General features: G+C 40.7%; 1 protein-coding gene across 1 annotated transcript in view; it reads left to right on the top strand.

The window, feature by feature from the left end:
• Window positions 1-17,102, top strand: part of BCL2L14 (BCL2 like 14) — a 352,635-nt gene that overhangs the window by 331,903 nt on the left and 3,630 nt on the right. The gene's annotated exons all lie outside the window — the stretch shown is intronic.

Raw genomic sequence — 17,102 nt, 5'->3', positions numbered from 1 at the left:
ACATAATGAAGGAACCACAATTTCTCTACTAATGTTGTTGGAATTCACAACCTTAGGCAAAAATTCAAAAGAAGTTCGCAACACCGCCTTATCCTGATGAAAAATCAGAAAAGGAGACTCACAAGAAAAAGCAGATAATTCAGAGACTCTTCTGGCAGAAGAGATGGCCAAAAGGAACAAAACTTTCCAAGAAAGTAATTTAATGTCCAAAGAATGCATAGGTTCAAATGGAGGAGCTTGAAGAGCCCCCAGAACCAAATTCAAACTCCAAGGAGGAGAAATTGACTTAATGACAGGTTTTATACGAACCAAGGCTTGTACAAAACAATGAATATCAGGAAGATTGGCAATCTTTCTGTGAAAAAGAACAGAAAGAGCAGAGATTTGACCTTTCAAGGAACTTGCGGACAAACCTTTATCTAAACCATCCTGAAGAAACTGTAAAATTCTCGGAATTCTAAAAGAATGCCAGGAAAAATGATGAGAAAGACACCAAGAAATATAAGTCTTCCAGACTCTATAATATATCTCTCTAGATACAGATTTACGAGCCTGTAACATAGTATTAATCACAGAGTCAGAGAAACCTCTTTGACCAAGAATCAAGCGTTCAATCTCCATACCTTTAAATTTAAGGATTTGAGATCCTGATGGAAAAAAGGACCTTGCGACAGAAGGTCTGGTCTTAACGGAAGAGTCCACGGTTGGCAAGAGGCCATCCGGACAAGATCCGCATACCAAAACCTGTGAGGCCATGCCGGAGCTACCAGCAGAACAAACGAGCATTCCTTCAGAATCTTGGAGATTACTCTTGGAAGAAGAACTAGAGGCGGAAAGATATAGGCAGGATGATACTTCCAAGGAAGTGATAATGCATCCACTGCCTCCGCCTGAGGATCCCGGGATCTGGACAGATACCTGGGAAGTTTCTTGTTTAGATGAGAAGCCATCAGATCTATTTCTGGAAGTTCCCACATTTGAACAATCTGAAGAAATACCTCTGGGTGAAGAGACCATTCGCCCGGATGCAACGTTTGGCGACTGAGATAATCCGCTTCCCAATTGTCTATACCTGGGATATGAACTGCAGAGATTAGACAGGAGCTGGATTCCGCCCAAACCAAAATTCGAGATACTTCTTTCATAGCCAGAGGACCGTGAGTCCCTCCTTGATGATTGATCTATGCCACAGTTGTGACATTGTCTGTCTGAAAACAAATGAACGATTCTCTCTTCAGAAGAGGCCAAGACTGAAGAGCTCTGAAAATTGCACAGAGTTCCAAAATATTGATCGGTAATCTCACCTCCTGAGATTCCCAAACTCCTTGTGCTGTCAGAGACCCCCACACAGCTCCCCAACCTGTAAGACTTGCATCTGTTGAAATTACAGTCCAGGTCGGAAGAACAAAAGAAGCCCCCTGAATTAAACGATGGTGATCTGTCCACCACGTCAGAGTGTCGTACAATCGGTTTTAAAGATATTAATTGAGATATCTTTGTGTAATCCCTGCACCATTGATTCAGCATACAGAGCTGACGAGGCCGCATGTGAAAACGAGCAAAGGGGATCGCGTCCGATGCAGCAGTGATAAGACCTAGAATTTCCATGCATAAGGCTACCGAAGGGAATGATTGTGACTGAAGGTTTCGTCTCTTTTCTGTCAAAGACAGAGTCATGGACACTGAATCTATTTGGAAACCCAAAAAGGTTACCCTTGTCTGAGGAATCAATGAACTTTTTAGTAAATTGATCCTCCAACCATGATCTTGAAGAAACAACACAAGTCGATTTGTATGAGATTCTGCAAAATGTAAAGACTGAGCAAGTACCAAGATATCGTCCAAATAAGGAAATACCACAATACCCTGTTCTCTGATTACAGACAGAAGGGCACCGAGAACCTTTGTAAAAATTCTTGGGGCTGTAGCTAGGCCAAACGGCAGAGCCACAAACTGGTAATGCTTGTCCAGGAAAGAGAATCTCAGGAACTGATAGTGATCTGGATGAATCGGAATATGCAGATATGCATCCTGTAAATCTATCATGGACATATAATGCCCTTGCTGAACAAAAGGCAAGATAGTCCTTACAGTTACCATTTTGAATGTTGGTATCCTTACATAACGATTCAATATATTTAGATCCAGAACTGGTCTGAAGGAATTCTCCTTCTTTGGTACAATGAAGAGATTCGAATAAAACCCCAGCCCCTGTTCCAGAACTGGAACTGGCATAATTACTCCAGCCAACTCTAGATCTGAAACACATTTCAGAAATGCTTGAGCTTTCGCTGGGTTTACTGGGACACGGGAAAGAAAAAATCTCTTTGCAGGAGGTCTTATCTTGAAACCAATTCTGTACCCTTCTGAAACGATGTTCTGAATCCAAAGATTGTGAACAGAATTGATCAAAATTTCTTTGAAAAAACGTAACCTGCCCCCTACCAGCTGGGCTGGAATGAGGGCCGCACCTTCATGTGGACTTAGAATCTGGCTTTGCTTTTCTAGAAGGCTTGGATTTATTCCAGACTGGAGATGGTTTCCAAACTGAAACTGCTCCTGAGGAAGAAGGATCAGGCTTTTGTTCTTTGTTGAAACAAAAGGAACGAAAACGATTATTAGCCCTGTTTTTACCCTTAGATCTTTTATCCTGTGGTAAAAAAGTTCCTTTCCCACCAGTAACAGTTGAGATAATAGAATCCAACTGAGAACCAAATAATTTGTTACCCTGGAAAGAAATGGAAAGTAGAGTCGATTTAGAAGACATATCAGCATTCCAAGTTTTAAGCCATAAAGCTCTTCTAGCTAAAATAGCTAGAGACATAAACCTGACATCAACTCTGATAATATCAAAAATGGCATCACAGATAAAATTATTAGCATGTTGCAGAAGAATAATAATATTATGAGAATCATGATCTGTTACTTGTTGCGCTAAAGTTTCCAACCAAAAAGTTGAAGCTGCAGTAACATCAGCCAATGATATAGCAGGTCTAAGAAGATTACCTGAACACAGATAAGCTTTTCTTAGAAAGGATTCAATTTTCCTATCTAAAGGATCCTTAAACGAAGTACCATCTGACGTAGGAATAGTAGTACGTTTAGCAAGGGTAGAAATAGCCCCATCAACTTTAGGGATTTTGTCCCAAAATTCTAATCTATCAGACGGCACAGGATATAATTGCTTAAAACGTTTTAGAAGGAGTAAATGAATTACCCAAATTATTCCATTCTCTGGAAATTATTTCAGAAATAGCACCAGGAACAGGAAAAACTTCTGGAATAACCACAGGAGATTTAAAGACCTTATCTAAACGTTTAGATTTAGTATCAAGAGGACCAGAATCCTCAATTTCTAAAGCAATTAGTACTTCTTTAAGTAAAGAACGAATAAATTCCATTTTAAATAAATATGAAGATTTATCAGCATCAACCTCTGAGACAGAATCCTCTGAACTAGAAGAGTCATTAGAATCAGAATGATGATGTTCATTTAAAAATTCATCTGTATAAAGAGAAGTTTTAAAAGATTTTTTATGTTTACTAGAAGGAGGAATAACAGACATAGCCTTCTTGATGGATTCAGAAACAAAATCTCTTATGTTATCAGGAACACTCTGAACATTAGATGTTGATGGAACTGCAACAGGTAATGGTACATTACTAAAGGAAATATTATCTGCATTAACGAGTTTGTCATGACAATTAGTACAAACAACAGCTGGAGGAACAGCTACCAAAAGTTTACAGCAGATACACATAGCTTTGGTAGTTCCAGCACCAGACAGCGATTTTCCTGAAGTATCTTCTGACTCAGATGCAACGTGAGACATCTTGCAATATGTAAGAGAAAAAACATAAAAAGCAAAATTGATCAAATTCCTTAAATGACAGTTTCAGGAATGGGAAAAAATGCCAAGGAACAAGCTTCTAGCAACCAGAAGCAATGAAAAATGAGACTTAAATAATGTGGAGACAAAAGCGACGCCCATATTTTTTAGCGCCAAAATAAGACGCCCACATTATTTGGCGGCTAAATGCTTTTGGCGCCAAAAATGACGCCACATCCGGAACGCCGACATTTTTGGCGCAAAAGAACGTCAAAAAAATGACGCAACTTCCGGCGACACGTATGACGCCGGAAACAGAAAAGATTTTTTGCGCCAAAAAAGTCCGCGCCAGAATGACGTAATAAAATGAAGCATTTTCAGCCCCCGCGAGCCTAACAGCCCACAGGGAAAAAGTCAAATTTTTTAAGGTAAGAAAAAAATGATTGATTCAAATGCATTATCCCAAATATGAAACTGACTGTCTGAAAATAAGGAATGTTGAACATCCTGAGTCAAGGCAAATAAATGTCTGAATACATATATTTAGAACTTTATAAAAAAGTGCCCAACCATAGCTTAGAGTGTCACAGAAAATAAGACTTACTTACCCCAGGACACTCATCTACATGTTTTTAGAAAGCCAAACCAGTACTGAAACGAAAATCAGCAGAGGTAATGGTATATATAAGAGTATATCGCCGATCTGAAAAGGGAGGTAAGAGATGAATCTCTACGACCGATAACAGAGAACCTATGAAATAGACCCCGTAGAAGGAGATCATTGCATTCAAATAGGCAATACTCTCCTCACATCCCTCTGACATTCACTGCACGCTGAGAGGAAAACCGGGCTCCAACCTGCTGCGGAGCGCATATCAACGTAGAATCTAGCACAAACTTACTTCACCACCTCCATAGGAGGCAAAGTTTGTAAAACTGATTTGTGGGTGTGGTGAGGGGTGTATTTATAGGCATTTTAAGGTTTGGGAAACTTTGCCCCTCCTGGTAGGAATGTATATCCCATACGTCACTAGCTCATGGACTTGCTAATTACATGAAAGAAAAAGAAGCAGAATTAATTTATAACATGCAAACCCTCTATCCATCTGGTCTAAATTCTGAATTAGACATATCCCCCTTCCTTACGTTATAACCCATACACTATCTGGTAAGATCTAGATTGAGACATATTAAAAATAACAAAAGTCTGCCCACAATCCCCTATAATGAACAAGAAACTGAAACCATTCACAAAGTATATCCACAATACTATCCTTTTATTACATTTTTAATCTAGAATAAATTGTTTATACTTTTAGTAATTGCCAAAAAATATCAGAACCATATAACTATAAATTCTTTATGGAAATAAGATAAATTAGTTTGTATTATGAACATGAAATATATATTTACCTGACACTAATATGTTGGATAAGGTTGTGTTAAGCTCTACGATAATTGTATCTCACAGTTCCACCTTAAATCTCTTTGCAAAGGCACAGTTATAAGTAATCAGAATAAAGAATACCACCTTAAATTATAAAAATGTCCAGGCCAATCAACCAATAAGATGAAGAGGAGGTGTATTTAAATGCCCATGATATGCACATAAGAATACGTCTTGATAAAGCCCCTGTTTAGGGCGAAACGCATTGATGTTATCTACAGACCACTATCCACTAAGACTGGACCTTTAAACCTGTGAAAGAAAAAAAACCCCTGCATGATCTTGAAGTCTATCGAGTACGGGGATTTCAAACGTCCGTTTGTTTTCTTTCTACACGCAGGAGCGTGCAACCAAACAGCTGATCTGGAACCAGTAGAGCGAAGGTGAAGGTAACCGTTCCGCAACCATACTGGGCTCAGAGGAGACGCTATAAATTTTAAACTGCAACCGGAGGATTCCTGCAGCATACCGGTACCTGTGACACACGGAGTGTCTGAAGATTCCGGTAAATCCGGTAAGTACTGCTACGAATGGAACATTAAAACACCGGAGGATTTCCTACAGCTCACTTATACCTGTGACACACGTAGTGTCTGAAGATCCCGGTAAGTCCTGCTGTGAATAAAGCATTAGAACATCTACTATCTTATTGGTTACAAGTTTTGGAGTGCCTGGTATATATTAACATCTACAAACACATTTTATTTGTTGTTTTCTCTGGGAAACGCAATGGTCAGAAAACTACAGGTACTTCTCTTTCTTTGTGGCTGAAGAGTATAATTCATTTGGCCTATGAAACTGCTGGACAGCAGCTTTCAGAGAGAATCACGGCTCATTCCACGAGGGCCGTTTCCTCTTCCTGGGCATTCAAAAATGAAGCTTCTGTGGAACAGATTTGCAAGGCTGCAACTTGGTCCTCTTTACACACATTTTCAAAATTTTATAAATTTGATACTTTTGCCTCGGCTGAGGCTTCTTTTGGGAGAAAGGTTCTTCAAGCAGTGGTGCCTTCCGTTAAGGTTCCCTGTCTTGTCCCTCCCTTATCTGTGTCCTCTAGCATGGGTATTGATTCCCAATAGTAATTAGAGATGATCCGTGGACTCACTGTGTCATTAGAAAGAAAACAAAATTTATGCTTATCTGAATTATTTTTTTCTTGACATGGTGGGTCCACGGCCGCCCTGTATTTTTACAGACAGGTTTTTTTCTTTAAGTAGCAAAAACAAAAATTTGAGAGGCACTGGAGCACGGCTGGTTCAAAGATTTATTGGACAGGATATCCAAACAAACTAATGACAAACAAAGTGTATTTTAACCAGGGGCTGAGTCCCTTCAAACACTTTGTTTGTCATTAGTTTGTTTGGATATCCTGTCCAATAAATCTTTGAACCAGCCGTGCTCCAGTGCCTCTCAAATTTTTGTTTTTGCTACTTTATCCTTTGAGCACGGACAGCACAGCTGTGGGCTGCAGGGTTTGGCGTAATTATTGGGAGTGCTCGCAGGACTTGGGACCGGAGATCGCCTTCAATTGACAGTGAGTCTGTTGCACAACCGGAAGCTGCATCCCAGGCGTGGAACACAGTGAGCCGCTGGAGATTTGCCAAAAGGAGGTATGTGCAGAAACTGCTGCAAGACTATCGAGTTACTGTTAATTTAAACTGAACTGTTTTGTATTACTGCACACACTTTTAAGTAACCGTAAGGTCTGTTTTACTGCATCTTCTAAATTAACGTGGGGAGGAGGAAACCCTGCTTTTTATTTGAATAAGCACTTTAACCCCAGGGGGACTGAATTTGAGTGTCCAGTGTAAACACTAAGATATAGGTGCAGATACCTGCTAATTATATCAACACGTTCACTCATGTCATTGTGTGTACCCTTAGCTGTATTTTACACCCACCTTTCTAGTTTCCTCTTGGTGCTTAGGTTTTTTTCTTTGTTATATAAACCTCAGGCACCTCTGCACCTTGTTACTTCCTTTCTTTCTTTTTCCTTCGGTCGAATGACTGAGGTTGCAGAGAAGGGAGGTGATATTTAACAGCTTTGCCGCCTCCTGCTGCCCAGGAGTGATATTCCTAATAGTAATTAGTGATGATCCGTGGACTCATCGTGTCAAGAAAGAAAGAAATTTATCAGGTAAGTATAAATTTCATTTTTTGCCCCTTCCGTTATCATTGTGTCCTCTAGAGCTTGGGTATACGTTTCCCAACGGTAAGGAATGATGCAGTGGACTCTCCTTATATTAAGAAGGAAAACATATAAATTATGCCTTCCAAATAATTGAATTTCCTTCTGTATAAGGAGAGTTCACAGCCCCTGCCCATGTTCTCTGATGGGCGGCCCTCAAAATTATTTTTTTCTTCTTGCACCTTTTATACCCTTTTATTTCTCCTACTGTTCCTTGTTCCCTTGGCAGAATGACTGGGGGATGAGGGAAGTGGGGGAGGTATTTAAGCCTTTGGCTGGGGTGTCTTTGTCTCCTCCTGGTGGCCAGGTTCAGTTTTTCCCAACAGTAAGGAATAATGCCGTGGACTCTCCTTATACAGAAGGAAATTAAATTAGCTGGTAAGCATAATTTATATTTTTGAAGGAGCAGGAGCCAGCTGCAAGAAAGTGTAATTAACTTTTTTTCTCCAACATAGGTGTGTCCGGTCCACGGCGTCATCCTTACTTGTGGGATATTCTCTTCCCCAACAGGAAATGGCAAAGAGCCCAGCAAAGCTGGTCACATGATCCCTCCTAGGCTCCGCCTACCCCAGTCATTCTCTTTGCCGTTGTACAGGCAACATCTCCACGGAGATGGCTTAGAGTTTTTTAGTGTTTAACTGTAGTTTTTATTATTCAATCAAGAGTTTGTTATTTTAAAATAGTGCTGGTATGTACTATTTACTCTGAAACAGAAAAGAGATGAAGATTTCTGTTTGTATGAGGAAAATGATTTTAGCAACCGTTACTAAAATCCATGGCTGTTCCACACAGGACTGTTGAGAGGAATTAACTTCAGTTGGGGGAACAGTGAGCAGTCTTTTGCTGCTTGAGGTATGACACATTCTAACAAGACGATGTAATGCTGGAAGCTGTCATTTTCCCTATGGGATCCGGTAAGCCATTTTTATTCACACAGTAAATAAGGGCTTCACAAGGGCTTATTAAGACTGTAGACATTTTCTGGGCTAAATCGATCATATTTACACATATTTAGCCTTGAGGAATCATTTAATCTGGGTATTTTTTGTAAAATAATATCGGCAGGCACTGTTTTAGACACTTTATTCTATTGGGGCTTTCCCTAATCATAGTCAGAGCCTCATTTTCGCGCCGGTATGGCGCACTTGTTTTTGAGAACAGCATGACATGCAGCTGCATGTGTGTGGAGCTCTGATACATAGAAAAGTCTTTCTGAAGGCATTATTTGGTATCGTATTCCCCTTTGGGCTTGGTTGGGTCTCGGCAAAGCAGATTCCAGGGACTGTAAAGGGGTTAAATATAAAAACGGCTCCGGTTCCGTTATTTTAAGGGTTAAAGCTTCCAAATTTGGTGTGCAATACTTTTAAGGCTTTAAGACACTGTGGTGAAATTTTGGTGAATTTTGAACAATTCCTTCATACTTTTTCGCAATTGCAGTAATAAAGTGTGTTCAGTTTAAAATTTAAAGTGACAGTAACGGTTTTATTTTAAAACGTTTTTTGTGCTTTGTTATCAAGTTTATGCCTGTTTAACATGTCTGAACTACCAGATAGATTGTGTTCTGACTGTGGGGAAGCCAAGGTTCCTTCTCATTTAAATAGATGTGATTTATGTCATAATAAATTTAGTAAAAATGATGCCCAAGATGATTCCTCAAGTGAGGGGAGTAAGCATGGTACTGCATCATCCCCTCCTTCGTCTACACCAGTTTTGCCCATACAGGAGGCCCCTAGTACATCTAGCGCGCCAATACTCCTTACTATGCAACAATTAACGGCTGTAATGGATAATTCTATCAAAAACATTTTAGCCAATATGCCCACTTATCAGCGAAAGCGCGACTGCTCTGTTTTAGAAAATACTGAAGAGCATGAGGCCGCTGATGATATTGTCTCTGAAGGGCCCCTACACCAGTCTGAGGGGGCCAGGGAGGTTTTGTCTGAGGGAGAAATTTCAGATTCAGGAAAAATTTCTCAACAAGCTGAACCTGATGTGATTACTTTTAAATTTAAGTTGGAACATCTCCGCGCTCTGCTTAAGGAGGTGTTATCCAATTTGGATGATTGTGATTATCTGGTCATTCCAGAAACACTATGTAAAATGGACAAGTTCCTAGAGGCCCCGGGGCCCCCCGAAGCTTTTCCTATACTCAAGCGGGTGGCGTACATTGTTAATAAAGAATGGGACAGGCCCGGTGTACCTTTCGTACCTCCCCCCATATTTAAAAAATTGTTTCCTATAGTCGACCCCAGAAAGGACTTATGGCAGACAGTCCCCAAGGTCGAGGGGGCGGTTTCTACTCTAAACAAGCGCACCACTATACCCATAGAAGATAGTTGTGCTTTCCAAGATCCTATGGATAAAAAATTAGAAGGTTTGCTAAAAAAGATGTTTGTTCAGCAAGGTTACCTTCTACAACCAATTGCATGCATTGTCCCTGTCACTACAGCCGCGTGTTTCTGGTGCGATGAGCTAGAAAAGGCGATTATTAGTAATTCTTCTTCTTATGAGGAGATTATGGACAGAATTCGTGCTCTTAAATTGGCTAATTCTTTCACCCTAGACGCCACCTTGCAATTGGCTAGGTTAGCGGCGAAAAATTCTGGGTTTGCTATTGTGGCGCGCAGAGCGCTTTGGTTAAAATCTTGGTCAGCGGATGCGTCTTCCAAGAACAAATTGTTTGACATTCCTTTCAAGGGGAAAACACTGTTTAGCCCTGACTTGAAAGAGTTTATCTCTGATATCACTGGGGGCAAGGGCCACGCCCTTCCTCAGAATAGGTCTTTCAAGGCCAAAAATAAACCTAATTTTCGTCCCTTTCGCAGAAACGGACCAGCCCCAAGTGCTACGTCCTCTAAGCAGGAGGGTAATACTTCTCAAGCCAATCCAGCCTGGAGACCAAGGCAAGGCTGGAACAAAGGAAAGCAGGCCAAGAAACCTGCCACTGCTCCCAAGACAGCATGAGATGCGGGCCCCCGATCCGGGACCGGATTTGGTGGGGGGCAGACTCTCTCTCTTCACTCAGGCTTGGGCAAGAGATGTTCTGGATCCTTGGGCGCTAGAAATAGTCTTCCAAGGTTATCTTCTGGAAGTGATTCATCCTGTTCCATTAAAAGAACGAGGGATGGGGTTCTACTCCAATCTGTTCGTAGTTCCCAAAAAAGAGGGAACGTTCAGACCAATCTTAGATCTCAAGATCCTAAACAAGTTTCTCAAGGTTCCATCGTCCAAAATGGAAACCATTCGAACAATCCTTCCATCCAGGAAGGTCAATTCTTGACCACGGTGGATTTAAAGGATGCGTATCTACATATTCCTGTCCACAAGGAACATCATCGGTTCCTAAGGTTCGCATTCCTGGACAAGCATTACCAGTTCGTGGCGCTTCCTTTCGGATTAGCCACTGTTCCAAGGATTTTCACAAAGGTACTAGGGTCCCTTCTGGCGGTGCTAAGACCAAGGGGCATTGCTGTAGTACCTTACTTGGACGACATTCTGATCCAAGCGTCGTCCCTTCCTCAAGCAAAGGCTCACACGGACATAGTCCTGGCCTTTCTCAGATCTCACGGATGGTAAGTGAACGTGGAAAAGAGTTCTCTATCTCCGTCGACAAGAGTTCCCTTCTTGGGAACAATAATAGACTCCTTAGAAATGAGGATTTTTCTGACAGAGACCAGAAAAACAAAACTTCTAAACTCTTGTCGGATACTTCCTTCCGTTCCTCTTCCTTCCATAGCACAGTGCATGGAAGTGATAGGTTTGATGGTAGCGGCAATGGACATAGTTCCTTTTGCGCGCATTCATCTAAGACCATTTCAATTGTGTATGCTCAGTCAGTGGAATGGGGACTATACAGACTTGTCTCCGAAGATACAAGTAAATCAGAGGACCAGAGACTCACTCCGTTGGTGGCTGTCCCTGGACAACCTGTCGCTAGGGGTGACCTCCCGCAGACCAGAGTGGGTCATTGTCACGACCGACGCCAGTCTGATGGGCTGGGGCGCGGTCTGGGGATCCCTGAAAGCTCAGGGTCTTCGGTCTCGGGAAGAATCTCTTCTACCGATAAATATTCTGGAACTGAGAGCGATATTCAATGCTCTCAAGGCTTGGCCTCAGCTAGCGAGGGCCAAGTTCATACGGTTTCAATTAGACAACATGACGACTGTTGCGTACATCAACCATCAGGGGGGAACAAGGAGTTCCCTGGCGATGGAAGAAGTGACCAAAATCATTCAATGGGCGGAGACTCGCTCCTGCCACCTGTCTGCAATCCACATCCCAGGAGTGGAAACTTGGGAAGCGGATTTTCTGATTCGTCAGACATTGCATCCGGGGGTGTGGGAACTCCATCCGGAAATCTTTGCCCAAATCACTCAACTGTGGGGCATTCCAGACATGGATCTGATGGCCTCTCGTCAGAACTTCAAGGTTCCTTGCTACGGGTCCAGATCCAGGGATCCCAAGGCGACTCTAGTAGATGCACTAGTAGCACCTTGGACCTTCAACCTAGCTTATGTATTCCCGCCGTTTCCTCTCATCCCCAGGCTGGTAGCCAGGATCAATCAGGAGAGGGCGTAGGTGATCTTGATAGCTCCTGCGTAACCACGCAGGACTTGGTAGGCAGATCTGGTGAATATGTCATCGGCTTCACCATGGAAGCTACCTTTGAGACGAGACCTTCTTGTTCAAGGTCCGTTCGAACATCCGAATCTGGTCCTACTCCAGCTGACTGCTTGGAGATTGAACGCTTGATCTTATCAAAGCGTGGGTTCTCAGATTCTGTTATTGATACTCTTGTTCAGGCCAGAAAGCCTGTAACTAGAAAAATTTACCACAAAATATGGAAAAAATATATCTGTTGGTGTGAATCTAAAGGATTCCCTTGGGACAAGGTAAAGATTCCTAGGATTCTATCCTTTCTTCAAGAAGGATTGGAGAAAGGATTATCTGCAAGTTCCTTGAAGGGACAGATTTCTGCCTTGTCTGTGTTACTTCACAAAGAGCTGGCAGCTGTGCCAGATGTTCAAGCCTTTGTTCAGGCTCTGGTTAGAATCAAGCCTGTTTACAAACCTTTGACTCCTCCTTGGAGTCTCAACTTAGTTCTTTCAGTTCTTCAGGGGGTTCCGTTTGAACCCTTACATTCCGTTGATATTAAGTTATTATCTTGGAAAGTTTTGTTTTTGGCTGCAATTTCTTCCGCTAGAAGAGTTTCAGAATTATCTGCTCTGCAGTGTTCTCCTCCTTATCTGGTGTTCCATGCAGATAAGGTGGTTTTACATACTAAACCTGGTTTTCTTCCAAAAGTTGTTTCTAACAAAAACATTAACCAGGAGATAGTCGTGCCTTCTTTGTGTCCGAAACCAGTTTCGAAGAAGGAACGTTTGTTGTTCGCGCTCTAAAATTCTATTTAGATGCTACAAAGGATTTTAGACAAACATCTTCCTTGTTTGTTGTTTATTCTGGTAACAGGAGAGGTCAAAAAGCAACTTCTACCTCTCTCTCTTTTTGGATTAAAAGCATCATCAGATTGGCTTACGAGACTGCCGGACGGCAGCCTCCTGAAAGAATCACAGCTCATTCCACTAGGGCTGTGGCTTCCACATGGGCCTTCAAGAACGAGGCTTCTGTTGATCAGATATGTAGGGCAGCGACTTGGTCTTCACTGCACACTTTTACCAAATTTTACAAGTTTGATACTTTTGCTTCTTCTGAGGCTATTTTTTGGGAGAAAGGTTTTGCAAGCCGTGGTGCCTTCCATTTAGGTGACCTGATTTGCTCCCTCCCTTCATCCGTGTCCTAAAGCTTTGGTATTGGTTCCCACAAGTAAGGATGACGCCGTGGACCGGACACACCTATGTTGGAGAAAACAGAATTTATGTTTACCTGATAAATTACTTTCTCCAACGGTGTGTCCGGTCCACGGCCCGCCCTGGTTTTTTAATCAGGTCTGATAATTTATTTTCTTTAACTACAGTCACCACGGTATCATATGGTTTCTCCTATGCAAATATTCCTCCTTAACGTCGGTCGAATGACTGGGGTAGGCGGAGCCTAGGAGGGATCATGTGACCAGCTTTGCTGGGCTCTTTGCCATTTCCTGTTGGGGAAGAGAATATCCCACAAGTAAGGATGACGCCGTGGACCGGACACACCGTTGGAGAAAGTAATTTATCAGGTAAACATAAATTCTGTTTTTAAAGGGACGTAAAACCTGTATGCTTAAAAGTGATTCAGCATAACTTTTAAAAGCTGAGAAGACTATCACATATTGTACCTCACAATTTCTTCAGCTTTCAAGAGTAAGTGCTACTGTCCAGCTGCAAGGTAAAATAAAACCCAGCAAAACAAAAAATAGCCAATCAGCAGTGCTGATGTAGTCTTTTTCTTTGATCTCATGAGATTTCAATGAAATATCACAATATTTCATAGTAAATTTCCTTAAATTGAGAAGGGAAAGAACATGACTGTGCCAGCATATTGCCATATGCATGCTCCCTTGCAATTCCTGGGACTAGCATCCTGATTGGCAGTTTACAGTCCCATTACAATGGCAAATGGCTATTGAAGAAATTTGGGGGTAAAATATATTCTTTTTTTACATAGAGATGTTCAGGTGATATTTTCTAGTAGCTTTTTACAGTTGTGCTTCATCACTTTCAAGTTCTTCAACATTTGGGTATTATGGCCCTTCAATTAAACCCCCATCCCCCCCAAAGTATTCTTAATTGATGTGCACATGCAATATAAATTACGTGAACAGATTTAAATTCTTTGTTTGCTACGGTTAAACTTTGCTATCACTCTAATATTATTTTGGAAGTACCTGGCAGTTAGTATAACTTGCTGCTTTATTGAGAAATACAAATGAACCATGAACCATTTCTTTCTTTTCCAAGAACCTACAAATTATTTATTTAATTTGCTCCTTTACTGGCAATTTAACTTTGAAAATTGTTGGTTCTCTTAACTTCACTGTATTTCTATACTTTAATTGGTGCCACCATATTAGAACCAATGTTACCTAGGAAACCCTGTTATAGGTTTTAACAATCCTATATACCGCACATACTTGTTTGCACACGCTCTTCTATTGCCTGTTTTAGACCTGTCTCTAACTGTCCTCAGCAGAAGATAGATAAGAGGAAAACTTAGGTTCAAACATGATAGCACCCTTTACTTTATAGAAACTGAAGTACTTTATAAAAACTATATCTTCAATATTTAAACGGCTAATATTAAAAAAACATATTATTCAGGCTTATATTTTCTTTGAATTCAACTTTGTAGCTAGCATTTATTTACGGTTTGTAGAGAAATATGAGTGGGAGTTTGTAGAGAAATATGAGTGGGAGTTTGTAGAGAAATATGAGTGGGAGTTTGTAGAGAAATATGAGTGGGAGTTTGTAGAGAAATATGAGTGGGAGTTTGTAGAGAAATATGAGTGGGAGTTTGTAGAGAAATATGAGTGGGAGTTTGTAGAGAAATATGAGTGGGAGTTTGTAGAGAAATATGAGTGGGAGTTTGTAGAGAAATATGAGTGGGAGTTTGTAGAGAAATATGACTGGGAGTTTGTAGAGAAATATGACTGGGAGTTTGTAGAGAAATATGACTGGGAGTTTGTAGAGAAATATGACTGGGAGTTTGTAGAGAAATATGACTGGGAGTTTGTAGAGAAATATGACTGGGAGTTTGTAGAGAAATATGACTGGGAGTTTGTAGAGAAATATGACTGGGAGTTTGTAGAGAAATATGACTGGGAGTTTGTAGAGAAATATGACTGGGAGTTTGTAGAGAAATATGACTGGGAGTTTGTAGAGAAATATGACTGGGAGTTTGTAGAGAAATATGACTGGGAGTTTGTAGAGAAATATGACTGGGAGTTTGTAGAGAAATATGACTGGGAGTTTGTAGAGAAATATGACTGGGAGTTTGTAGAGAAATATGACTGGGAGTTTGTAGAGAAATATGACTGGGAGTTTGTAGGGAAATATGAGTGGGAGTTTGTAGAGAAATATGAGTGGGAGTTTGTAGAGAAATATGAGTGGGAGTTTGTAGAGAAATATGAGTGGGAGTTTGTAGAGAAATATGAGTGGGAGTTTGTAGAGAAATATGAGTGGGAGTTTGTAGAGAAATATGAGTGGGAGTTTGTAGAGAAATATGACTGGGAGTTTGTAGAGAAATATGAGTGGGAGTTTGTAGAGAAATATGAGTGGGAGTTTGTAGAGAAATATGAGTGGGAGTTTGTAGAGAAATATGAGTGGGAGTTTGTAGAGAAATATGAGTGGGAGTTTGTAGAGAAATATGAGTGGGAGTTTGTAGAGAAATATGAGTGGGAGTTTGTAGAGAAATATGACTGGGAGTTTGTAGAGAAATATGAGTGGGAGTTTGTAGAGAAATATGAGTGGGAGTTTGTAGAGAAATATGAGTGGGAGTTTGTAGAGAAATATGAGTGGGAGTTTGTAGAGAAATATGAGTGGGAGTTTGTAGAGAAATATGAGTGGGAGTTTGTAGAGAAATATGAGTGGGAGTTTGTAGAGAAATATGAGTGGGAGTTTGTAGAGAAATATGAGTGGGAGTTTGTAGAGAAATATGAGTGGGAGTTTGTAGAGAAATATGAGTGGGAGTTTGTAGAGAAATATGAGTGGGAGTTTGTAGAGAAATATGACTGGGAGTTTGTAGAGAAATATGACTGGGAGTTTGTAGAGAAATATGACTGGGAGTTTGTAGAGAAATATGACTGGGAGTTTGTAGAGAAATATGAGTGGGAGTTTGTAGAGAAATATGAGTGGGAGTTTGTAGAGAAATATGAGTGGGAGTTTGTAGAGAAATATGAGTGGGAGTTTGTAGAGAAATATGACTGGGAGTTTGTAGAGAAATATGAGTGGGAGTTTGTAGAGAAATATGAGTGGGAGTTTGTAGAGAAATATGAGTGGGAGTTTGTAGAGAAATATGAGTGGGAGTTTGTAGAGAAATATGAGTGGGAGTTTGTAGAGAAATATGAGTGGGAGTTTGTAGAGAAATATGAGTGGGAGTTTGTAGAGAAATATGAGTGGGAGTTTGTAGAGAAATATGAGTGGGAGTTTGTAGAGAAATATGAGTGGGAGTTTGTAGAGAAATATGAGTGGGAGTTTGTAGAGAAATATGAGTGGGAGTTTGTAGAGAAATATGAGTGGGAGTTTGTAGAGAAATATGAGTGGGAGTTTGTAGAGAAATATGAGTGGGAGTTTGTAGAGAAATATGAGTGGGAGTTTGTAGAGAAATATGAGTGGGAGTTTGTAGAGAAATATGAGTGGGAGTTTGTAGAGAAATATGAGTGGGAGTTTGTAGAGAAATATGAGTGGGAGTTTGTAGAGAAATATGACTGGGAGTTTGTAGAGAAATATGAGTGGGAGTTTGTAGAGAAATATGAGTGGGAGTTTGTAGAGAAATATGAGTGGGAGTTTGTAGAGAAATATGAGTGGGAGTTTGTAGAGAAATATGAGTGGGAGTTTGTAGAGAAATATGAGTGGGAGTTTGTAGAGAAATATGAGTGGGAGTTTGTAGAGAAATATGAGTGGGAGTTTGTAGAGAAATATGAGTGGGAGTTTGTAGAGAAATATGAGTGGGAGTTTGTAGAGAAATATGAGTGGGAGTTTGT

Source organism: Bombina bombina, chromosome 6 (genome assembly GCF_027579735.1).
Source record: "Bombina bombina isolate aBomBom1 chromosome 6, aBomBom1.pri, whole genome shotgun sequence".
Taxonomy (NCBI): Eukaryota; Metazoa; Chordata; class Amphibia; order Anura; family Bombinatoridae; genus Bombina; species Bombina bombina.
Note: the sequence above shows the minus strand (reverse complement) of the source record. Positions and strands in the feature narration are given on the sequence as shown.